The sequence below is a fragment of the Saimiri boliviensis genome, chromosome 15 (genome assembly GCF_048565385.1).
Source record: "Saimiri boliviensis isolate mSaiBol1 chromosome 15, mSaiBol1.pri, whole genome shotgun sequence".
Classification (NCBI taxonomy): Eukaryota; Metazoa; Chordata; class Mammalia; order Primates; family Cebidae; genus Saimiri; species Saimiri boliviensis.
Genome location: NC_133463.1, coordinates 23028276 through 23041279, shown reverse-complemented (window position 1 = coordinate 23041279; position 13004 = coordinate 23028276). Strand labels below are relative to the sequence as shown.

The 13004-nt window shown below is 35.9% G+C and overlaps 1 long non-coding RNA gene across 5 annotated transcripts in view; it reads right to left on the bottom strand.

The window, feature by feature from the left end:
• The window catches only part of LOC120362337 (uncharacterized), a 450979-nt gene extending 439793 nt beyond the window's left edge, over positions 1-11186 (bottom strand). For all 5 annotated transcript variants that reach the window (XR_012514035.1, XR_012514036.1, XR_012514038.1 and 2 more), the window contains exon 1: positions 6994-11186. This is a non-coding gene — a long non-coding RNA (uncharacterized LOC120362337). The remainder of the gene's footprint in view (positions 1-6993) is intronic.
• Positions 11187-13004: the final 1818 nt, after the last annotated feature.

Sequence of the window (13004 nt, the reverse complement as noted above, 5' to 3'; positions counted from 1 at the left end):
ATACACACGAATGTTCATTGCAGCACTGTTTATAATAGCAAAGACCTGGAACTAACCAAATGCCCATCGATGATAGACTGGACAGGGAAAATGTGGTACATATATACCATGGAATACTATGCAGCCATCAAAAATGATGAGTTCATGTCCTTTGTAGGGACATGGATGAACCTGGAAACCATCATTCTCAGCAAACTGACACAAGAACAGAAAATCAAACACCACACGTTCTCACTCATAGATGGGTGTTGAACAACGACAACACGTGGACACAGAGAGGGGAACATCACACACTCGGGTCTGTCAGCGGGTAACAGGGGAGAAACAGCAGTGGGTAGGGCATTGGGGAGAGATAGCATGGGGAGAAATACCAGATATAGGTGATGGGGAGGAAGGCAGCAAATCACACTGCCATGTGTGTACCTAGGCAACCATCTTGCATGTTCTTCACATGTATCCCAGAACCTAAAATGCAATTAAAAAAAGAAAAAGAAAAAGAAAAGAGGGATGAATGGGTGAAGCACAGGAGATTTTCAGGTTGATGAAACTATTTTGTTACAAACTGTAATGGTAGGTACATGTCATTATACATTTGTCAAAAACCCACAGAACTGTAAAATACAGAGCAAACTTTAATGTAAACTATAGGCTATAATTAATAATAATATTATACCACTAGTTCATTAATTTTACTAAATATACCACACTAATGTAGGATGTTAATAATGGGGAAATTGGAAAAGGTATGCATAGGGAAGTGAGTATATGAAACTCTACATACTATCCATTCAATTATTCTGTAAATCTGAAGCTGTACTAACAAATAAGATCTATTAATTATTTATTTATAAACAAATAATAAAGAACAGATAGGACAAATGGAAAAAAACTACACATTCATAAATTTAAATCCAAATATATTGAAAAATACATGAAATGTAAATGGTCTAAAGCACTCCAATTAAAGAATAAAGACTGTCAGAATGAATAAAAGAAAGACCCAACTATATGCTGTCTATAAGAAATTCACATTAAATTAAAGACGCAGATAGGTTAAAAGTTAAAATATGAAAAGACATATATCATAAAAAATTGTTCATAAGCTGGCTATATTAATATCAGATAAAGCAGACTTCAGAAAAATAAGAATGTTACCAAAAATAAAGAAATTTTTCATAAAAATAAAGGGATCAGTTCACCAAGAAGGCAAAATAATCACAAATATGTGCACACCTAATAACACAGCTTTAAAATACATGAAGCAAAGTCTGTCATAACTGAAAGGAAATATAGACAGAATCACAATGGCCACAGATTTTAATACTCTTGTTTCCATAATCTGTAGAAATAGCAGAACAAAATAGTAAAGATAAAGAAGACAACACTATCAACCAATTTGACTCAACTGACATTTACAGAGCATCATATCATTAGCAAAACACAAATCTTTTCAAATACAACACAAAACATTAACCAATTCAGACCATATACTGCATTACATAATAAGTCTCAATAAATTTAATGCCACAAAACCAGTTTCAATAAATTTAATAAAAATAAAATCATACAAAGTATGTTCTGCGATGACAATAGAATTAAAATATAAATCAATAGTGGAAAGATATCTGGAATCTTCCAAACCATGCGAAGATTGAACATTACATTTCTATATGGTACATAAGTCAAAAAAAATCACAAGGAACTTAGAACATATTTTGAACTAAAGAAAAATGAGAATGCAACACGCCAAAATTTGTGGAACCACCTAAAACAATGTTTAGAGAAACATTTATAACTTTATATGTTTATATTAGAAAAGAAGAAATGTTCAAAAATCAATTATCTAGGCATCCAGCTTAAGGAGCTAGAAAAAGAAGGGCAAATTAAACCCAAAGTAAGAAATAATAAAGATTTAAATGAAAAACAATAAGTCAAACAAAAGAGAAAAATCAATGAAATATAAGCCAGTTCATGAAAAAGTACAATAAAATTGAAAAACCTCTAGAAAAAAAAACAGAAAAGATAATTACTAATATTAAGATTAAAAGAAGAACTATCACTAAGATCCTATACACTTTTTAAAAATACTATTATTTAAATTTTTAAGTAAAAAAAAAATGTTGATTGCTTAGTTGAAACACACAAATTCCTTGAAAGAATAGGTTACCAAAACTGATTCTAGAAGAGACAGAAAATATTAATAACTATCTTGTAAACTGAAGAAACTGTATTAGAATTAAGCCCTTCCCATAAATAAAATTTAAAGCTCAGATGACTTTACTTTCAAAGAGTTTTTAAAAGAACTCTTTCGGAAAATAGAGGCAGAGAAACCATTTATCAACTGATTTTGTGAAACAGGGCTTTCCCAATATCAACATGAGGCAAAAATATTACAAGAAAAGAGAAGACCAGGCTGCAGGCAGTGGCTCATGCCTGTAATCCCAGAAACTCGGGAGAGATAGGAAAATTGCTTGAGTTCAGGAGTTTGAGACCAGCCAAGGCAAGATGACAAGACCCCATTCTCTACAAAAAAAATGTAAAACTTAGCCACACTTGTGGTCCCACCTACTCAGGAGGCTAAGGTGAGAGGATCACTTGAGCCCAAAAAGTCTAGGCTGCAGTGAGCCATCATTGTGCCACTATACTTTAGTTTGGGCAACAAAGCAAGACTTAGACCTTGTCTCAAAAAAAAAAAGAGAAAGAAGAAGAAGAAAGAAGAAAGAAGAAGAAAAGAAGAAGAAGAAGAAGAAAGAAAAATAATGGCCAATATTCCCCATGTATACAAGGCAAAAATCTTTAAGTGCAAGCCAATTAAATCCATTAATACATAAAAGCTATAATACATCGTAACCAAGTGTAGTTTTCTCAAGAATACAAGGTTGGTATAATATTTGAAAATAATATAATTCACCATACTAACAAAATTAAAAAGATATTGGAGCATCTCAATAAATGCAGAGAAAGTATTTGACAAAACTCAACACCCATTCACAGTTTTAAAAATCTCAGAAAACTGTGTTTTAAAATCTCAGAAAACCTGAGAAAGAGCATCTATTAACATCAGGCTTAACAGCAAAGACAATGTTTTACTAGTAGTGAAAACAAGGCAAAAATATCTGCTCTCACTTCTATTTCACATAGCTTTTGAAGTTGTACTCATGAAATTATGCAAGAAAAGAAATAAAAGGCATATTACTTTTTAAAAAGAGCTAAAAATTGTCTTAATTTGCAAAGACATGATTGTACATAGAAAATACTTTTAAAATTACCCAAAAAGTGACTAGAATTAAGAAGTGAACTTAGCAAATTTGCAGGATACAAGATCAATATACAAGATTCAGTTATGTTTACATATCCCAGCATAAACAATTAGAAGATGAGATTTAGAAAAGAATACCATGTATAATAGCATAAAAATGAGATATTTAGGGATACATTTCATGAAATATGTATACTGAAAATTATAAAACATGGCTGAGAATAATTAAAGACCTGTGTAGAAGAGAAAATATTTGGAAACGCAATAAAATTAATACAAAGATTCAAAACACTCCTAATCAAAATTCTATCAGGCTTATCCTAAAAGGTAGAAAGTTTATTGTAATAGTTATGTAGAAATAAAAGAGACATAGAACAGGTAAAAACAATTTTGAAAATGAACAAAGTTGCAGACCTTACATTATTTATTTGAATATTTATTTCAGAACAGTGTATATTAGCCAAAGGATAGACAAATAGAATACACAGCCCAGTAATGGACCGATGCACATAGGGTCAATTTATTTTTTACCAAGAAACCAATAATCCAATGGGGAGAGGACAGTCTTTTCAACAAACTATGCTTGAACAACTGGGAATCCATATGGAAAAAAGTGAAACTAAACACTTCATACTACACACCAAAAAAAACGCCCCAAATGGCCTACAGACCTAAATATTGAATTTATAGAAGAATTCCAGAAGAAAACAAAGGAGAAAATCTTGAAGACTGAAGGGTAGGCAAATATTGACTTGATTTGGCCTATAAAATATGAATGAAGTGAGGTACAGTGGCTAGTCCCTGTAATTCCAGTGTCTCTAGAGGCTGAGGTGAGTAGATGGGAGAATTGCTTGAGCCCAGGAATTCAAGACCAGCCTGAGCAACATAACAAGATCCCACCTCTGAAAAATATTAAATTTTTTAAAAATTAAATTAAATTTGACTAGATTACATCATTTTAGGATGGAAGCTTTAAGAGACAGTGCATAATTTACCATTTTCCCTTTTCCATGCAATCATGAGAATATCAGTTGAAACAGAACCTCTGTCAACCTGTATCCCTGAGTGTATATAACAGATACTGCCAATCATTTTTGGACATGTAGCATGGGTAAGAATTAAGTCTTTATTATGCTTTGTCATGAGATTTGGGCAGTCTTTGTTCTGAAGCATATTTTAGCCCCTTCAGTAACAAATGTATCGATTACATAGTTCATATGCTATTTCTCTCAGATATGTAAGGTCTTATGGATATTAACAGTAAAAAAAAAAAAAAGTGAAATCTTTGTGAACTATCAGTTGAGAATTTCCATCATGCATGAAATTTGAGGTATAACCTCAAGGAAGAGATGGATGTTCTGTTAAAGGTGACTTGTACAAAGAAAAAATGAAAAGTATTATAAAATGATGCCAACAGAATGCTGTGAAACTGTTTCCAGTGAACATTGCTCTAGATTTTAAATCTCCATACTTTTAATCTACATGAAGATGACCCTATTCCAACAGCCAATCTATGCCTTCTTATGAAACCTAACAAAGATTACAAGGAAATGAATAATCCATTGCAACCAACTGACTGAAGAACAAATTAAATGGCCCTAATTCACCCTGGACTTTGATTCCAAATATTATGACACACTCATTTTGTTGATTCGTTGCCTTCATAGGAAGCAAATAAATCAGCGTTTTTGACCCTGAACACTTCCCCCTTTTAACTGACAAATGGAAGTTAGAAATGGTATGCCAACATTTCACCATGAAGCTATCAGTTTCCTTCCCAAAGTCTGATCCACACACATCATAAAAGATTAACACACAAAAATTAATCCAAATGTTTCTCTCCTTTCCAAAAATGTTCACATTGAAGCCACTTTACAACAACTTAGATCATCCAATTTTACATTTGGAGCTTGTTAAAAGCTGAGCCAAGAGAAAAGACAGCCTGAAGGGAAGTAAAAAAGTTGTGTTCCTCTATGCTCTATGACCATGGCCAGTAGATTGCATTCAAGTTAATTTCTTGCAGGCATAATCCCTCATTGACAGAACCAATTTCTTTTCTTTTTTTTTTTTTTTTTTGTATTCAAATGCTGTATTACTATTTTTTCTTCATTAGTTCGAAATGCATTTTTTTTTTTTTTTTTTTTTTGCATTTTAGGTTTTGGGATACACATGAAGAACATGCAAGATTGTTGCCTAGATACACACATGGCAGTGTGATTTGCTGCCTTCCTCCCCATCACCTATATCTGGTATTTCTCCCCATGCTATCTCTCCCCAACGCCCCACCCCGCTGTCCCTCCCCTGTTTCCCCCCGACAGACCCGAGTGTGTGATGCTCCCCTCCCTGTGCCCACGTGTTCTCATTGTTCAACACCCACCTGAGTGAGAACATGTGGTGTTTGATTTTCTGTTCTTGTGTCAATTTGCTGAGAATGATGGTTTCCAGGTTCATCCACATCCCTACAAAGGACATTAACTCATCGTTTTTGATGGCTGCATAGTATTCCATGGTGTATATGTGCCACATTTTCTCTGTCCAGTCTATCATCGATGGGCATTTGGGTTCGTTTAAGGTCTTTGCTATTGTAAACAGTGCTGCAATGAACATTCGTGTGTATGTGTCCTCATAGTAGAACGATTTATAATCCTTTGGATATATACCCAGTAATGGGATTGCTGGGTCAAATGGAATTTCTATTTCTAGGTCCTTGAGGAATTGCTACACTGTCTTCCACAACAGTTGAACTAATTTAAACTTCCACCAACAGTGTAAAAGTGTTCCTGTTTCTCCACATCCTCTCAGAATCAATTTCTTAATGCATATTCTCTGACTTAATTAAGCCACAGACCTGTTTTCCTGCATACCCATGTCCATAGACATGCCAAATAATGATCCCATTTTGGTTGGGCAACCTGAACTAAAAATCCCTCAAAGATAAGTGTAAACTGTTTACCTCACTATACCTGCCAGATCTTTTTATAACCACTGAAAGAATGCACTGGATTTCCTGAACACTCAGTATGTAATCATAATATTGGAGACTTTTACAAAGTGACAAGATTTGTGTTACAGTACAATGATTATACAATATGTTTATCACAAATATACATCTATATTACATATAAAAGTAAACTTTTAATTTAATATTTTTATGACCTATAGATTTCCCAGCAAGCCAATGGACATAGCATTTTTAAAATTCAAAACACTTTTCAACTGAAACCAACAGTTTCAGCTGCTTTATCCTTGCCATTAAAATCCTTTAAACTTTTATACCAAACACTCACCTTTACTTTATACCTGACTTAAAAATTGGGAAGACAAATATTTGGCAAGTCCTAAAAAGCAAAGACTTGAAACCCATGAATTAGAAATCAAGGAACTAATTTTTCCATTCATCTTTTCAAACGGTCTTTTAAGTTTTTTAACATTTCTACATAAAAACAATAATTTTTAAAAGTTGCCATGGTATCAGCACAAGAAATCACAATCAAGAGAACTGCAATGCATCAAAAAGAAACCTTACACAGTATTCATTTCTGAACTCCTGTCAATGTCACAAATGTTATTAGATTACTGGCTTGTTAGGTAGTGAAGGATATAATAACCAAGGCATTTCATGGTGTTTTAAACTAGATTGGTTTGCCAAGAAATCTATTTCTCCCCCAACTGTTCTTGTCTATTATTAAATTAGAAAAATTTAAAGTAGGATCAACACAAGTGGAAATTCAAACCTTTAGGCTCCTTTGTCATGGAATATTGTCCCAAGCATACAACACTAAAAAGAGATGCACATCACTGCCTTTGTGTTCTCTTTCACAAATCTTCTGTTCAGAGATCAGCAAATATCCAGACAGCAAACATGTGTTAAACATTTACAGTGTTCCAGTTATCATGCTAGACTCCTGACACAGAAGTGAGTAAGATGCAATTCTGGTCTCAAGTTGTTTATATTTTAGTAAAGAAAATGTATTTTAATTATGCAAAGATAATACATTCTCATTGTGTTAATGGTATTAATTTATCAGGTATAATGTAAATTTGGTACTTGGCTGGACCATTTCAAATACAACTTCACTATAAAAGCACTCAACAGTGCTTACACATGGCAGGAAAAACATTTTTCTTTTATATGTTTTATTTTGTTTATCTAAATCTCATGTAGAAAATTTTTGTGTATCCCAAATCTCATGTAGAAAATTTGGGATTTTCAATAAAACAATTTTAATTTTTCAAAAGTAATTCTTGCATAAATTTTGTCAATATCTACAATTCTCTTATTTCCATGCTCTAAAGGATTCACGCTACAACAAGATTGGATCATCTGCCTCACCCAAACCTCAAGAAACAGCTTGACAAGTGAGACTGGGTTCTTAAGAGGTTGAGCTACAAGATATCATTGGTGGACAGAGTTAAGGAACATTTCAGCTATTATCACCCTACCAAAGAACGCAGACCACATTTTCTTTTGACCTACAGCAACCTAATCTTCAATTAATATCATATGCAAGGCAGAATGACTAAAACAGTAACTTAATCCCTGGGGGAAAAAGCAAAATATTCTTTGAAGTATATTAACAGGCTTCTCTCCTTTACATTTTTAATAGACATACTAAGGTATCCATCTTTCTTGGAAAGTGAGGTGAAGCGATAAGTGTTATTGCCTCATTAATAAAAAGAGAAATAAAATTTAGTAATCGTTTGAACCACAAAATGAAAATTTTAAGTCAATAAGGATTTTTTTTAAATTGTCTTGAAAGTCAGGCTTTGTGAAAATAACTTTCTAGAAAGTCAAATAGCAATGGTTCTGCTCTGCAGATCCCAGCGAGATCAACAAAAAAGTTGGGTGATTTCTGCATTTCCAACTGAGGTGCCCGGTTCATCTCATTGGGACTGGTTAAGCAGTGGGTGCAGCCCAAGGAGGGCAAGCCAAAACAGGGTAGGTGTCACCCCGCCATGGAAACACAAGGGATCAGGAAATTTCCTCCCCTAGCCAAGGGAAGCTATGAGGGACTGTGCAAAGAGAAACAGTGCTACTCAGCCCAGATACTGTACATTTCCCATGTTTTTGCAACTGCAGAACAGGAAATTCCCTCGGGTGCCTACACCACTAGGGCCCTGGATTTCAAACACAAAACTAGGCTGCCATTTGAGCGACACTGAGTGCATGCAGGATTTTTATTTTCACATCCTAGTGATGCTTGGAACCCCAGTGAGACAGAACTATTCACTTCCCTGAAAAGGGGGCTGAAGTCAGAAAGCCAAGTGGTCTTGCTAAATGGGTCGCATCCCCAGGGAGCCCACCAAGCTAAGATCCACTGGCTGAAAATTCTTACTGTCAGCACAGCTGACACTATGAAATCCAGCTGGGACACTCCAGCATGGTGGGGATAGGGGTGTCCTCCATTACAGAGGCTTGAGTAGGCAGTTTTCTCCTCACAGTGTAAACAAAGCCAGCGAAAAGGTCAGACTGAGCAGAGCCCAAAACAGTGTAGCAAAGCCCCTGTAGCCAGCCAGCCTCTCTAGATTTCTCCTCTCTGGGCAGAGCATCTCTGAAAGAAAGGCAGCAGCTCCAGTCAGGAGCTTATAGATAAAACTCCCAACTTCCAGGGACAGAGCACCTGGAAGAAGGAGCGACTGTAGGCACAGCTTCAGCAGACATAAATATGCCTACCTGCTGGCTCTGCAGAGAGCAGCAAGTCTCCCAGCACAGCACTCAAGCTCTGCTAGAAGACACACTGCCTTCTCAAATGGGTCCCTGACCCTGATGCCTTCTGACTGAGAGACACCTCCCAGAAGGGGTCAACAGACACCTCATACAGGAGAGCTCCAGCTGGCATCTGGTGGGTGCCCATCTGGGATGAAGCTTCCAGAGAAAGGAGCAGGCAGCAATCATTGCTGTTCTTCAGCCTCCACAGTGATGCCCAGGCAAACAGGGCCTGGAGTGGACCTACAGCAAACTCCAGCAGGCCTACAGCAAAGTGGCCTGACTGTTAGAAGGAAAACTAACAAACAGAAAGCAGTAACGTCAACATCAACAAAAAGGACACCCACAGAAAAACTCAATCCAAAGGTCCTCAGCATCAAAGATCAAAGGTAGATAAATCCACAAAGATAAGGAAAAACCAGCAAAAAATGCCAAAAATTCCAAAAACCAGAATGGCTATTCTCTTCCAAAGGATCACAACTCCTCGCCAGTAAGGAACAAAACTGGATAGAGAAGGAGTTTGAAAAACTGACATAAATAGGCTTCTAAAGGTTGGTAACAACAAACTCCTCTGAGCTAAAGGAGCGTGTTCTAACTCAGTATGAGGAAGCTAAGAACCTTGATAAAAGGTTACAGGAACTGCTAACTAGAATAACCAGTTTAGAGAAAAACATAAATGACCTGATGGAGCTGCGAAACACAAAATGTGAACTTCATAAAGCATACACAAGTATCGATAGTGAAATTGATCAAGCAGAAGAAAGAATATCAGAGATTGAAGATCCACTTAATGAAATAAAGAGTGAAAACAAGATTAGGGAAAAGAAAAGGAACAAATGAGGCCTCTAAGAAATATGAGACTATGTGGAAAAAAACAAAACTAGGATTGATTGGTGTACCTGAAACTGATGGGGAGAATGGAATCAAGTCAGAAAACACACTTTAGGGTATTATCCAGGATAATGTCTTTAACCTAGTAAGAAAGGCCAACATTCAACTTCAGGAAATACAGGGAACACCATTAAGATACTGCTTGAGAAGAGCAACCACAAGACACATAATCATCAGATGCACCAAGGTTGAAAGGAAGAAAAAAATGTTAAGAGCAGCCAGAGAGAAACGTCAGATTAACCACAAAGGGAAGCCCATCAGACTCACAGTGGATCTCTGCAGCAATCCTACAGGCAAGAAGAGAGTGGGGGCCAATATTCAACATTCTTTTAAAAAAGGATTTCCAACCCAGAATTTTGACCAAACTAAGCTTCATAAGCAAAGGAGAAATAAAATCCTTTACAGACAAGCAAATGCTGAGGGATTTTGTCACTAGCAGGCCTGCCATACAAGAGTTCTTGAAGGAAGCACTAAACATAAAGAGAAAAAACAGAGGTACCAACCACTGCAAAAACATACCAAAATATACATATAGACCAATGAGACTGTGAAGAAACCACATCAACTAATGTGCAAAATAACCAGCCAGCATCATGATGACAGAATCATACTCACACATAACAGTATTAATGTTAACTGTAAATGGGCTAAATGCTCCAATTAAAAGACACAGACTGGAAAACTGGATAAAGAGTCAAAACCTATTGGTGGGTTTGCACCCAATACATGAGCACCCAGATTCAAAAAGTAAGCTTTTAGAGACGTACAAAGAGATTTAGATGCCCACACAAGAATAGTGGGAGACGTTAACACCACACTGTCAGTATTAGACAGATCAATGAGACAGAAAATTAATGATATTCAAAACTTGAACTCCGCTCTGGACCAAGTGGACCCAATAGACATCTACAGAACTCTTCACCCCAAATCAACAGAATATACATTCTCAGCACCACATCGCACTTATTCTAAAACTGACCACATAATTGAAAGTAAAACACTCTTCAGCAAAGCAAAAGAACAGAAGTGACAACAAACAGTCTCTCAGACCACAGCGCAATCAAATTAGAACTCAGGATTAGGAAACTCATTCAAAATTGCACAACTACATGGAAACAGAACAACCTGCCACTGAATTACTACTGGGTAAATAACAAAATTAAGGCAGAAATTTTAAAAAGTTTTTTGAAACAATTAGTACAAAGACACAATGTACCAGAATCTCTGGGACACATCTAAAGCAGTGTTTAGACGGAAATTTATAGCACTAAATGCTCTCATCATAAAGCAGCAAAGATCTAAAATGGACACTCTAACATCACAATTAAAAGAACTAGAGAAGCAAAAGCAAACAAATTCAAAAGTTAGCAGAAGACAAGAAATAACTAAGATCAAAGCAGAACTGAAGGAGATAGAGATGTAAAAACTCTTCAAAAAAATCAGTGAATCCAGGAACTGGATTTTTGAAATGATCAACAAAATAGACTGCTAGCCCGACTAATAAAAAAGAAAAGGGAGACGGGGAGGTGGGGAGGTGGGAAGAGGTAGCATGGGGAGAAATGACAGATACAGGTGAGGGGAAGGAAGGCAGCAAACCACACTACCATGTGTGTACCTATGCAACAATCTTGCATGATCTTCACATGTACCCCCAAACCTAAAATACAATAAAAAAAAGAAAAGGGAGAAAAATCGAATAGGAACAATAAAAAATATGATAAAGGGAATATCACCACTGATCCCACAGAAATACAAACTACCATGAGAGAATACTATAAACACTATAAATAAACTAGGAGATCTAGAAGAAAGGGATAAATTCCTGAGAATTACACCCTCCCAAGACTAAGCCAAGAAGAAGTAAAATGCCTGGAAAAAAAATCAGTAACAAGTTCTAAAATTGAGGCAGTAATTAACAGCCTACCAACCAAAGAAAGCCCAGGTCCAGACAAATTAACAGCCAAATTCTTCCAGAGGTGCAAAGAGGAGCTGGTACCATTCCTTCTGAAACTATTCCAAACAATAGAAAAAGAGTGACTCCTCCCTAATTCATCTTGTGAGGCCAGCATCATCCTGATACCAAAACCTAGTAGAGACACAACAAAAAAAGAAAACTTCAGGCCAATATCCCTGATAAAAACACGGATAAAAAAATCCTCAATAAAATTCTGGGAAACCAAATGCAGCAGCACATCAAAAATCTTGTCCACCATGATCAAGTTGGCTTCATCTCTGGGATGCAAGGCTGGTTCAACATATACAAATCAATAAACATAATCCATCACATAAACAGAACCAATGACAAAAACCACATGATTATCTCAACAGATGCAGAAAAGACCTTCGATAAAATTCAAAACCCCTTCATGCTAAAAAACAATCATTAAACTAGGCATTGATGAAACGTATTTCAAAATAATAAGAGCTACTTATCACAAACTCACAGCCAATATCCTATTGAATGGGCAAAAGCTTTAAACATTTCCTTTGAAGACCAGCACAAGACAAGGATACCCTCTCTCACCACTCCTATTCAACATAGTATTGGAAGTTTTGGCCAGGGCATTCAGGCAAGAGAAATAAATAAAGGGTATTCAAATAGGAAGAGAGGAAGTCAAATTGTCTGTGTTTACAGATGATATGATTGCATATATAGAAAACCCCATCATCTGAGCCCAAAAACTCCTTAAGCTGATAATCAATTTCAGCAAAGTCTCAGGATACAAAGTCACTGTGCAAAAATTACAAGCATTCCTATTCTCCAATAATAGACCAACAAAGCCAAATCATGAGTAAACTTTCATTCACAGTTTTTACCAAGAGCACAAAATACATGCAACTTACAAGGGATATGAAGGACCTCTTCAAGGAGAGCTACAAACCCCTGCTCAAGGAAATAAAAGAGGACACAAACAAATACAAACATTCCATGCTCATGGATAGAAAGAATCAATATCATGAAAATGGCCATACTCCCCAAAGTAATATACAGATTGAGTTCTATTCCCAAGCTGCCATTGACTTTCTTCACAGAATTTCAAAAAAAAAAAAAAAAAAACACTACTTTAAATATCATATGGAAACAAAAAAGAACCTGCATAGCGAAGACAATTCTAAGCAAAAAGAACAAAGCTGGAGGCATCATAC